This window comes from Capsicum annuum, chromosome 7 (genome assembly GCF_002878395.1).
Source record: "Capsicum annuum cultivar UCD-10X-F1 chromosome 7, UCD10Xv1.1, whole genome shotgun sequence".
Taxonomy (NCBI): domain Eukaryota; kingdom Viridiplantae; phylum Streptophyta; class Magnoliopsida; order Solanales; family Solanaceae; genus Capsicum; species Capsicum annuum.
The window spans coordinates 102,326,249-102,338,790 of NC_061117.1; positions in this window are offsets into that span (position 1 = coordinate 102,326,249).

The window sequence follows — 12,542 nt, forward strand, 5'->3', positions numbered from 1 at the left end:
TGTTGACTAGTGACATTGCTTGCAAGTTATAGTCAGTATGACGATACCACTTTATGATGCCTTGATGCTTGAATTCTGGACTTGGTTGTTTGACTTTGTGCTAAATGTTTTAATTAGGAAATAATGGCGGGTTGTGATAGCTAACCGTAAAGGTGTGAGTCTGGTGGAAAGACACTAGGAACTTATGTTTGCCGACATGAGGGTTGATCTTGGTTGCCATTTGCTTGTGGGGTACACAAGAATCCCCAAGTTTATACTTGTATATATGTATCATGAAGGGTGAAGGGTACACGGGAATCCTTATCCTATATGATATCTTTTATTCGTGCAGCTACACACACTGGGGTCCATTCAGGGGGTAACACTGGACCTATATAGCTTGTAGGTGTATTATGACCGTAAAGCTCCACAACCCATGTTAAAGTTTAAAAAAATGCTAAACCTGATCCTTTTTTCGGGCATGGTATATCTATATGTTTGTTTCTAATTGTACATGATTATTTGATTTGGTTTTGAATAATGGCATTATTTTATCCTTATTCCTGATTACATGCTAGCGTTCACCTGCCAACCATCTTCGGAGGATGTATCCCCATGCGATCAGGAACCGACCATACTACTCTTGCTCAGTGACTTGGATTAGGGGATAAGATTCGTGTTAGAATGAAGTGGTGAGCTTCCATACTCTGGAAGATTCCTTTTCATGCTGTGGACTTCTTTTTATACTTTTTGTAATTTCCTGGATTTTGCTTTTGGCTATAGTCAGGGCATGTCCCGACCGGACGTTCATGGATTTTAGTTAGAGGGATGACACCAGTTGGATAATTGATTGGATATTTGATTGGCTATGGTTATGAACTTCCTTAAAAGTCTTTCAATTATTTTTGTTATATCTTGTTATATATTTAGAATTCATCCGACATAAGGTACAGAGTGATTATAGTGGGGTATTGGCGTTTGTCTCCGGTCTTGGTAAGACTTAAGAAATCCGACACGACTAGGCCTCGGTTTGGGTTGTGTCATTTAGGAAAAGGGGCAAGCTTAGCCCCAGGTATATTGGACCTTTTTAGATCCTTCAGGCCATTTGAAATGTGGCTTATGCATTAGCATTACCTCTAGATTTGTCAATTGTTCATCCATATTTTCATGTTTCTTTGTTTTGGCATTACATTCGAGATGAGTCTTATGTAATTCATTGGGATTCAGTTCAGTTAGATGAGCGCTTGTCTTTCATTGAGGGGCTTGTCTCCATTCTAGACAAGGATATTAGACGGTTGGATTCTTGGGTTATTCTTGTGTTTAAGGTATAATGGATACATCAAACTATAGACGATTCTACTTGGGAGGTTGAGTTTGATATGCGTAGTAGTTATCCCTAGCTTTTCATTGGTTTAAGTATTTCTATTGCCCTTAGTTCGAGGATAAACCGGATTTTTAGTGGTGGATGATGTAATGGCCTAATTTAAGGTTTTTTGGGTGTAAAATTATTTCTTTTTAATTTGATCATTTTACCCCTCCCTATGGGTGCATTATGGTAATTTAGGTATGTGGGGATGATAGGCTTGATTGGCTACGCATTTCGATATGATTTGTGTGATATTATGATTTTTGGTGGTCTTAAAGGCTTATTAGTTGAATTTGGTCAACATCTTTTGATCTATGCATCGAATGGAAAAAAGGGCTGCCCCAGAAGATTCAGAACATCGACGTTAGGTTGGTAGCATAGTTGGTGTGGTTTTACCGCTTTTATATCTCATTTGACCCTCCATTTGAAGAGTTGTAACAATAGGTCATGGGGGTCAATTATGTGGAAATGACATTTTTTTGAAATTCTGATATCTCCATTGATTTTGAAGAATTAAATTTGATAAGGTAGCATAGTTTATTTGTATTCTCTGGATTTCGGATAGATTCTGAGGGGTTCGTACAGACTTAAAATTTTTCAAGTCTCCACAGCTAGTGCACCACTCTGCTGGTGTAGCCCCTAAAGTACCACTTTGGCCGCTTTAGCAACAAATGCTTAAGAGTTATTTGGGTTCTTTAGCAACCAACTACCAGCTGGTCAAGGGCATTTTAGCATCCCTCGTCCGCTATAGCGGAGGCCACTAAAGCGTCTCTTGTCCATTTTAGAGGACTAGTATGCTATGTGGTGCTATGCGGGTACCGCTAAAGTGGTACTTGACCTCTTTAGCAGTGACAGCTAAAATAGCCACTTGACCACTTTAGTAGCACCTGGAACCTGGGTATATAAATTTTTTGTAACGACCCGAGAACCTATCCCGAGACGTCACATGGTGCTTAAGACCACACGTGGCCTTAAGCTAACCCTCTAGGCCTTTCATCACTTTCAGAACTCACTACGATGAAAATCAAGCTAGAGTAAGAAAGAATAATCATGCCATGAACACACAGGAATATGAAGAGATACTGTCCTGTACAGTCAAAATACTGAAGTTCTGCACACACTGGTACTCTAGTCTGACAAAGCCTCTACTACATAAGACTGAGGAGCCATTAGGACAGATCTCCCAACTGACTCGTACTGATCTGCAAGGAAACAACCATCTATTAATAAGACAAAATCAGGGACATAGGTCCTCGAACCATGAGGATTCCCCAACTGCAGAAATGTAGATGAAGGTACTCGAAGATCAATGTCGTTGTTGAGACTGAGGACCTGAACCTACATCACGAGAAAATGTAGAACATATAAGAGTACGGAAATTAGTACTTGAGAATGTACTGAGTATATGGGGGTGTATGCAATATTTTTAAATAATATCATAAACATAAAATAAAAATCATGTATGCTGACAATAATGACTCTCTTTGCTTGAATTTCCTGAAACATAATTTCCATAAATCATCAATAATAACACATGCTACATAAATCTCATAAATCATTCGACTCGACTCAAACTCTTTGACTCATGACCTAGAGTGACTCGATAACTGAAGAAACTTAGACTATTATGGACTTGGGAGTTCTTCTAATCGACATAAACCATGTGAGACGCATGAAGTCCAACGTTTTGCCCTCCTAAGGAGAGAACTCTACATTGGCGGGAGTGTTATACTCTTGCCAGGGAGTATAACCTCAAACTCATCTCTGTGATCATAAACTCGGCTCTTTGGCCCTCAAATCTCAATCCTACGGTGGCACGTAGTTCTGGGGAAATACCATATTTCCCGCTCAGTGCTAAATACTACTCCCAGACACAAGCTCAGAACATGTTAGGAAATCCACCACAAGCATTACAAAGGTCTATCATGAAGACCAAATCAAATCTCTTTCTCATTTATCAAATCATAATCAATATGTGGATTCCTAACTCGACTCAAATCAAACCAGTCTTTCTCAATATCAAAATATAGCAATTCGTTAAATCATGGCAACATCAATAACTTTGAAGAAATATCAAGACTCATTGTAACAACTCAATAATCCAATTTATCATAAGGAGGCTTAAAGGTTGACACATATCTTAAAAGCACTTGAAATATCAACTCATGACACTTATCTTAAATCACTTAGAAATCATCATTTCATAGTAACAATATACATCTCATGGCATAAATTCTCAATTTAAGAAATAGAGAAATGAAATAGTCATGTATATCAACCTTGAATAGCTCAATTCTCATAAATCAATAATAAAATAATTTGTGCATAAACCCACTTGCAAAATCATAAAATTCCAATAGTAAAGATCAATTCTTTGGGCACAAGAATGAAAGGATATTCTTGTTCAAGCCCCACATACCTTGGATTATGATTTTTAAGATGAACAAGCTTGATTGGAAACTCTTCTTTACACTTTTGAGCTAAGTTTCTTAATGCCTTTGACTTGGAGAACTTAATTCTTGAACAACTTGGTGAAATCTTGGGAAAATTCTTGAATTTCTTGGAGAAGATTTGATTTAGGATTTTGGAAGAAATCCTAGTTTCTAGAGGGTTATGGAAGAGAAAGGAGAAAAATAAACTTCTCTTCTCTACTTGGATATATATATACAAGACCAAAATGGGCGAAAAAGACTAAAATGCCCTTTTAAAAAGATTTGAAAATTGCTGATCGGGGTCTGTGATGGTCGAACTGATGGTCCATCAGAGGAACTGACGGTCCACCAGATCGTCCATCACTCGAGTGCCAAAACTAGGATATTTTTCCTCGACGTGATGATCGAAGTGATGATCCTTCAGGAAACTGACGGTCCACCAGATCGTCTGTCACTCGAGCACCAAAAATGCACCAAAAATGGGACATTCTGCCTCGACTTGACGGTCCTCTTGACGGTCTGTCAAATTTTTGGCAGCCCACCAATTTGGCCGTCGCACGATGGCCAGTATAAGGGGTTACTGCCTTGGATTTTCGGGACAATTGAAGTTCCTCCAAGGACTTGGCGGTCCTTTAGGTCTACCGTCAGGCCTGGGCAATACCGACATCACTTCGTAAAACGGCCATAACTTCCTTGTCTGATATTGGATTTTGATGAAATTGGTATCGATGAAAAGCTTATTCAATTCTCTACATAAAAAAAAAGAAGAAATTAGAGAAATTCAACACAATATAAACATCAATCACTTTGGAAGCCACCCCTATCCACTCAAAAGATAGATTTAGACTTAAAGAACTATCAGGGTATTACAATATCTTCCCCTTGGAAACATTCATCCTCAAATATTGGTAATTAGGCTCAAGACCAAAGAGAAACTGAGGATGCACAGCTGGAACGATCCACTCGAAGGGCTTACTTTACTATAAACTTTTGAGTACTACACAAAACGCACGAATCATAGAGAGAGTAACCATATAGCTGAATGCATAACTGAATTGAGGAAGAATAGTACCTTCAGCTTAATTTAAACTCGCAGAGATGAGATGAGGGTAACTAGCTTGCATATCTGCTTCTACTTCCCAAGTAGCACCCTCGACTGATTGATTTCGCCATAGAACTTTAACCAAGGGAACTTCTTTGATCCTTAGTCTACGGACTTGATAATCTAAGATCTCGATCGAAACTTCATCATAAGAAAGGCTATCCTAAACATCAGAGCTTTCTGATGGATCAACAACAAAAGAATCACCAATATGTTTCTTGAGCATAGAAACGTGAAAGACAGGATGGACAACTGATAACTTTGCAGGCAACTCAATCTCATAAGCTGCTTTCCCAACTCGTTACAAAATTTTATAAGGGCCAACATATCGGGGACTAAGCTTTCTTTTCTTGCCAAACCTTCTTACCCCTTTTATGGACGAAATTTTCAAGTACACCAAATCATCAACTTCAAACTCAAGAGCTCTTCTACTCACATCTTCATACGACTTCTGACCACTCTAGGGTGTCTTCAACCTCTCCCTAATCAACTTAACTTTTTCCATAGCCTCGACACAGAATCAGGTCCAATCACAGTAGCCTTACCCACTTCAAACCATCCTATGGCTGATCTACATCTCCTCTCATACAAAGCTTCCAAAGGAGCCATTCCAATGCTAGCATAAAAACTGTTGTTATATGAAAATTCAATCAATGGTAAATATTCATCCCAATTTCCTTTGAAATCAAGAACACATGCCCTAAACATATCCTCTAAAGTCTGGATAGTCCTCTCAGCTTGACCGTCGGTCTGCGGATAAAAAGTAGAGCTAAGATGAACTTAGGTACCGATACCCTTTTAAAAAGCCCTCCAAAAATTAGAAGTAACTTGGGTACCTCTAACGGAGATGATAGACAACAGAACTCCATGCAACCTGACTAACTCTCGAAGGTATAGCTTAGCATAGACCTCAGCGGTGAAAGATGTATGTATTGGCAGAAAATATGCAGACTTAGTCAACCTATCTACAATGACCCATATATAATCATGATAATGACGAGAAAGAGGTAAATTGGTCACGAAATCCATGTTCACCTCTTCCCACTTCCATGTAGGAATGCTAAATTCTTGCATCATCCCACTGGGTCTTTGGTTCGCTATCTTAACTTGTTGGCAAGTTGAGCACTTCTCTACGAACTTTGCTATATCCTTTTTTATACCATTCCACCAATAAATTTGCCACAAATCGCGGTACATCTTAGTAGCACCGGGATGAATAGAGTACCATGCGCCATGCAGTTCAGCCATAATTCTCTCCCTCAAATCATCAACATCAGGCACATATAATTTATTCTGAAATCTCAATACACCATCTCCCCCTTAGGAGAAAACCTCCACCTTTTGGTCTTTGACAGACCCTTTCAATTCAACCAAACGAGAATCCATATCCTACTTTTCCTCCACTTCTAAAACTAGGGAAGATTCGGAATTACTCTAAACCCAAATATTACCCTCAGCTGACTAAAGCAATCTAACACCTAACCTAGCCAAACGATGCACTTTGCGGGCCAACTCCTTCTTATCTTCTTCTATATGCGCTACAACTGCCCATGGATGATATTCTAAGGGCATCTGCCACTACATTGGCCTTGCCCAGGTGATACAGCATATTCATATCATAGTCCTTTAGCAATTCTAACCATCGCCTCTGTCGAAGGTTCAAATCTCTCTGAGTAAACACATACTGCAAACTTTTGTGATCTGTAAAGACATCAACATGAACACCGTACAGGTAGTGTCTCTAAATTTTCAAGGCAAAAATCACTGCAGCTAATTCGAGATCATGGGTCAGATAATTCTTCTCATGAGGTTTCAATTATCTGGAGAAATAGGCTATAACCTTACCCTTCTGCATCGACACACACCCCAAACTAACTCTCGAAGCATCATAATACACCACAAAATCATCTATACCATTAGGCAGGGTCATTACAGGGGCTGAAGTGAGTCGAGTCTTCAACTCATAAAAACTCTTCTCGCAAGAATCTAACCACAGGAATTTAACTTTCTTTTGGGTTAACTGGGTCAAAGGAGTAGCAATGGAAGAGAAAACTTCCACAAAACGATGGTAGTAACTGGCTAGGCCCAAGAAATTCTTAATATTAGACGTAAAGATAGGTCTAGGCTAATTTTTCACAGCTTTTACCTTTTGAGGATCAACTCGAATACCTTCAAAAGAAATAATATGACCCAGGAAGGCAACGAACCTTATCCAAAATTCACACTTACTAAATTTGGCAAACAATTGATGATCTCTAAGGGTCTGCAAGACAATTCGAAGATGATCTGCATGGTCGGTCTCATTTCGGGAGTACACAAGAATGTCATCTATGAATACAATAACAAACATATCCAGGTACTGTATGAACACCTGTTTCATAAGGTCTATAAAAGCTGCTGGGGCATTTGTTAGCCCGAAGGACATGACCAAGAATTCAAAATGACCATAACAGGTGCGGAAAGCTATCTTTGGAATATCACACTCTCTGACTTTAAGTTGGTGATAGCCGAATCTAAAATCTATTTTGAGAAATAACTGGCACCTTGCAGCTAATCAAACAGGTCATTAATTCTAGGAAGAGGATACTTATTCTTGAAGTGACCTTGTTGAGCTGATGATAGTCAATGCACATATGCAATGAACCATCTTTCTTTCGTACAAATAAAATGGGTGCTCCCCAAGGAGATACACTGGGCCTTATGAAACCTTTATTAAAAAGATCCTTGAGTTGCTCTTTAAACTCCTTAAGTTCTGCGGGGGCCGTACGATACAGAGGAATAGAAATTGGCTATGTATCAGGAAGAAGATCAATCCCAAATTCTATCTCTTTATCGGGAGGTACCCCTGGGAGATCTTCTGGGAAAACATCAAGAAATTTATCGACAACGCTAATAGACTAAATAGTCAAAGTCTCAGGCTTAGTATATTTAACTCGAACCAAATGATAGACACAACCCTTGGATATCAATTTCCTGGCTTTAAGGTAGGATATAAAATGACTCTTAAGAGCTACAAAATTTCTGGATCACTCTAAAACTGGCTCGTTGGGAAACTAAAACTTGACTACATGGGTACGACAGTCTATAGATGCATAGAAAGAGTGAGGCTAATCCATACCTAGAATAATTTCAAAATCAACCATATCTAGCTCAATTAAATCTGTAAATATGATTCTATTAAGGACAGTGATAGGACACTTCTTATACTCTTGCTTAGCAATAATAGATTCACCCACTGGTGTAGAAACTAGAAAAGGCTCAGGAATCTTTTCAGCACTGATTTCAAAATTCACAGCCACCAACAGAGTCACATAAGAAAGACTTGACCTAGGGTCCATTATTACATACATATCAAAATGAAATACACGAAGCATACCGGTAACAACATCTGGTGAATCCTCCTACTCCTGGTAGGGTGGTATAGCAAAAAAGTAATTCTAGCGTTGGTAACCTACAGTACTAGACGAGGCACCCTAAGGAGGAGTAGGATGAACTAAAGAGGCTGGAGCACTATTAGCCTGACTCTGGGGACAAATATCATGACTCTCCTATCTGGCATATGGGCAATCCTTGAATCTATAGCCTAACTTACCGCAACCAAAACAACCCTTTCGATCGACTAAGCACTCACTAGGATGGTCCCTACTGCACTTCGTACATGGGGGAGTACAAGGTTTGTTACTCACACTATCCTGGGACCTGGACATAGTAGACCTATTACTCTGCTCCTGCCTGATTCTGAATATGAGAGCACTGGCTGATAAAGGCGCTGACACAAGTGAATGGTTCTTGGACTGAGGGAGATTCCCTCTAAAAATCTAGTCTGACTATACCCCTACTGCTTTAATCTAACTCTCTTATTCCCTCTCACACTCTCTCTCTCTTTCACCTTGTCCACTTGAATCTATTGAGCATGCATCATTAATCTAGAAAGATCCATGTCCCTATTAAGCATAGCAGACCTATACCCATTCATAACATAACTAGATACACCAGCCAAAAACTTACTCATACTAGTTCTAGAATCAGCCATCATACCGGGAGCATACTTAGATAACTGGTTAAATTTATGACAATACTCCTTAACTATCATAAAGCCCTTTCTCAAGTCCATAAATTCTGCTAATTTCGCTTCCCTCAGCTCCGGGGGAAAGAATCTATCTAAGAACGTATCCTGGAACAAACCAAGTCATGGAAGTGGCATCTTCCCCTCTACTCTTCCTCCACATCTCCACCCAATCATAAGAAACATCTTTTAAGAAATAGGAATCTAGTTCCACACTCTCTTCCTCCGTTACATGCATAATTTGGGTAATCTTTCACCTCATCAAGATACATCTGCGGGTCCTCACCTATCTTTGACCCATAAAACTATGGCATATTTATCCACATAAAGTCACGAACCTAAGCTGCCACTGAATTACCTTCTTGCAAAGATAAAACTATAACCTATGCACGAGTCTGAGCATTAGCAGTAACCGCCTGGGTTAGCGCCTAAAAAGCTGCCGGAAATTCTTTGTAGGACACTATCTCACCTAAAGAATCAATAGGTTGAGGTCGTTTGTTGTTTTTGCAAGCTCTATGAGGAGGCATTTTCTATCATAAAGGAGAATAAATTAACAGCAGAAAGAAACAGTCATAGGCATGATAGACTTTTGAAAGAAAGAAATAGCTTTTCTTAAAACGTCCCGTAGCCTCTTCCTCATAGATGTGGTGTGCTACAAACTGATGATAAAGACTCTATGTAATGTGGCTTGTCAAACTCCCTAGGACTCTTTAAACCTTAGGCTCTGATACCAAGCTTGTAATGATCTGAGAACCTATCCCGAGACATCACATGGTGCTCAAAATACTGAAGTTCTGCACATACTGGTACTCTAGTCTGACAAAGCCTCTACTACATAAGACTGAGGAGCCATTGGGATAGATCCCCCAACTGACTCATACTGATCTGAAAGCAAACAACTATCTATTAACAAGACAAAATCAGGGACATAGGTCCTCGAACCCTGAGGACTCACCAACTGCAGAAATGTAGATGAAGGTACTCGAAGATCACTATCACTGCTGAGACTGAGCACCTGAACCTACATCATGAGAAAATATAGAACATAAAAGAGTATGGGAAGCAGTACTTGGGAATGTACTGAGTATATGGGGGTGTATGCAACATTTTTAAATAATATCATAAATATAAAATAAAAATCATGCATGCTGACAATAATGACTCTCTTCGATTGAATTTCCTAAAACATAAATTCCATAAATCATCAATAACAACACATGCTTCATAAATCACATAAATCATTGGACTCTACTCAAACTCTATGACTCATGACCTAGAGTGACTTGGTAACTCAAGAAACGTAGACTATTATGGACTTGGGAGTTTCTTATAACTGATATAAACCATATGAGCTGCATGAATCCTAATGTTTTTCCCTCCTAAGGAGAAAACCCCACATTGGCGGGAGCGTTATACTCTTGCCAGGAAGTATAACCTTAAACTCATATCTGTGATGACAAACTTGGCTCTTTGGCCCTGAAATCTCAATCCTATGGTGGCACGTAGTTCTGGGGAAATACCACATTTCCCGCTCAGTGCTAAATACTACTCCTAGACACAAGCTCAGAACGCGTTAGAAAATCCACCACAAATATCACAAGGGTCTATCATAAAGACCAAATCAAATCTCTTTCTCATTTATCAAATCATAATCAATTTATGGATTCCTTACTCGGCTCAAATCAAACCAGTCTTTCTCAATATGAAAATGTATTAATTTACTTAATCATGGCAACATTAATAACTTTGAAGAAATATCAAGAATCGTTGTAACAACTCAATAATCCAATTTATCATAAGGAGGCTTAAAGGTTGACACATATCTTAAAAGCACTTGAAATATCAACTCATGAAACTTATCTTAAATCACTTAGAAATTATCATTTCATAGTAATAATATACATCTCATGGCATAAATTCTCAATTTAAGAAATAGAGAAATGATATAGTCATGTATATCAACCTTGAATAGCTCAATTCTCATAAATCAATGATAAAATAATTTGGCTATAATCCCACTTGCAAAATCATAAAATTCCAATAGTAAAGATCAATTCTTTGGGCATAAGAATGAAAGGATATTCTTGTTCAAGCCCCACAAACCTTGGATTATGATTTTTAAGACGAACAATCTTGATTGGAAACTATTATTTACACTTTTTAGATAAGTTTCTTGATGCCTTTGACTTGGAGAACTTAATTCTTGAACAACTTGGTGAAATCTTGGGAAAATTCTTGAATTTCTTGGAGAAGATTTGATTTAGGATTTTGGAAGAAACCCTAGTTTCTAGAGGGTTATGGAAGAGAAAGGAGAAAAATAAACTTCTCTTCGCTACTTGGATATATATATACAAGATCAAAATGGGCAGAAAAGACCAAAATGCCCTTTTAAAAATATTTGAAAATTGTTGACCGGGGTCTGTGACGGTCGAATTGACGGTCTGTCAGAGGAACTGACGGTCCACAAGATCAGCCATCACTCGAATGCGAAAACTGGTACATTCTTCGTCCACATGATGGTCAAATTAATGATTCATTAGGAAACTGACGGTCCACCAAATCGTCCATCACTCGGGGGCTAGAAATGGGACATTCTGCTATAACTTAATGGTTCTCTTGACGGTCTGTCAAATTTTTGGCGGCCCACCATTTTGGCCATTGCATGATGGTACTACCTTGGATTGATGGGACAATTGATGGTCCACCAAGGACTTGGCGGTCCTTCAGGTCTACTATTAGGCCCGGGCAATTCCGACATCACTTAGTCAAACGGCCATAACTTTCTCATCCGATGTCAAATTTCGATAAAATTGGTATCGATGGAAAGATTATTCAATGATCTACATAAAAAAAGTATAAATTATAGAAATACAACACAATCTAAACATCAATCACTTTGGAAGCCACTCCTATCCACTCAAAAGATAGATTTAGGCTTAAGGAACGATCGGGGTATTACATTTTTGTCTCATTTTCTTTACCATTTTTTAGACTTGGAGCTTTGAATCTTAGGTTTTTTAGGCTATTTACTCCATTTGTAAGCTTGTGTCACCTCCTAACTCCTATTTCAACTACTTTTCTTTGTTTTTTTTTCATTTAAATCTTATTTATACTCAAATTTAAAGGCTAATTTAGAGATTTTGGCCCGAAAAGCCTAAATTAACATTTATTTGATTCAAATACCAATTACATACTATTTTTACTTGTGTTTTCTCTTATGATTTTCTTTAATCTTGAAAAATATGTTTTTGGATAAAACTTTTGATTTGACCCATTTTTATGAAAATTCATTTTGGCTGTCCATTTTGACCTCAATTCAAAAGTGGGCAGTATGGGTATCTTTGCTTTCTTTTGATGCGTAGATTCTATAATTGTGTATTTTGGCTAATTACAAGGTCTGTGTATGAGGTGAAAGCTCAGTAATAAGATCTTATTTGTTTGGGTTTTGGCAATTGAGATAGGTTATAGCTTAACTTTCTATAGAATGGGTTGGGTAGTATATAATCATGTAAAAGCATGCTATGTGTACGGAGTTGTATCATGAAAATGATTTTAGGTTTATGTTTCTATATGGGGACCCATGTGAATAATATTTGG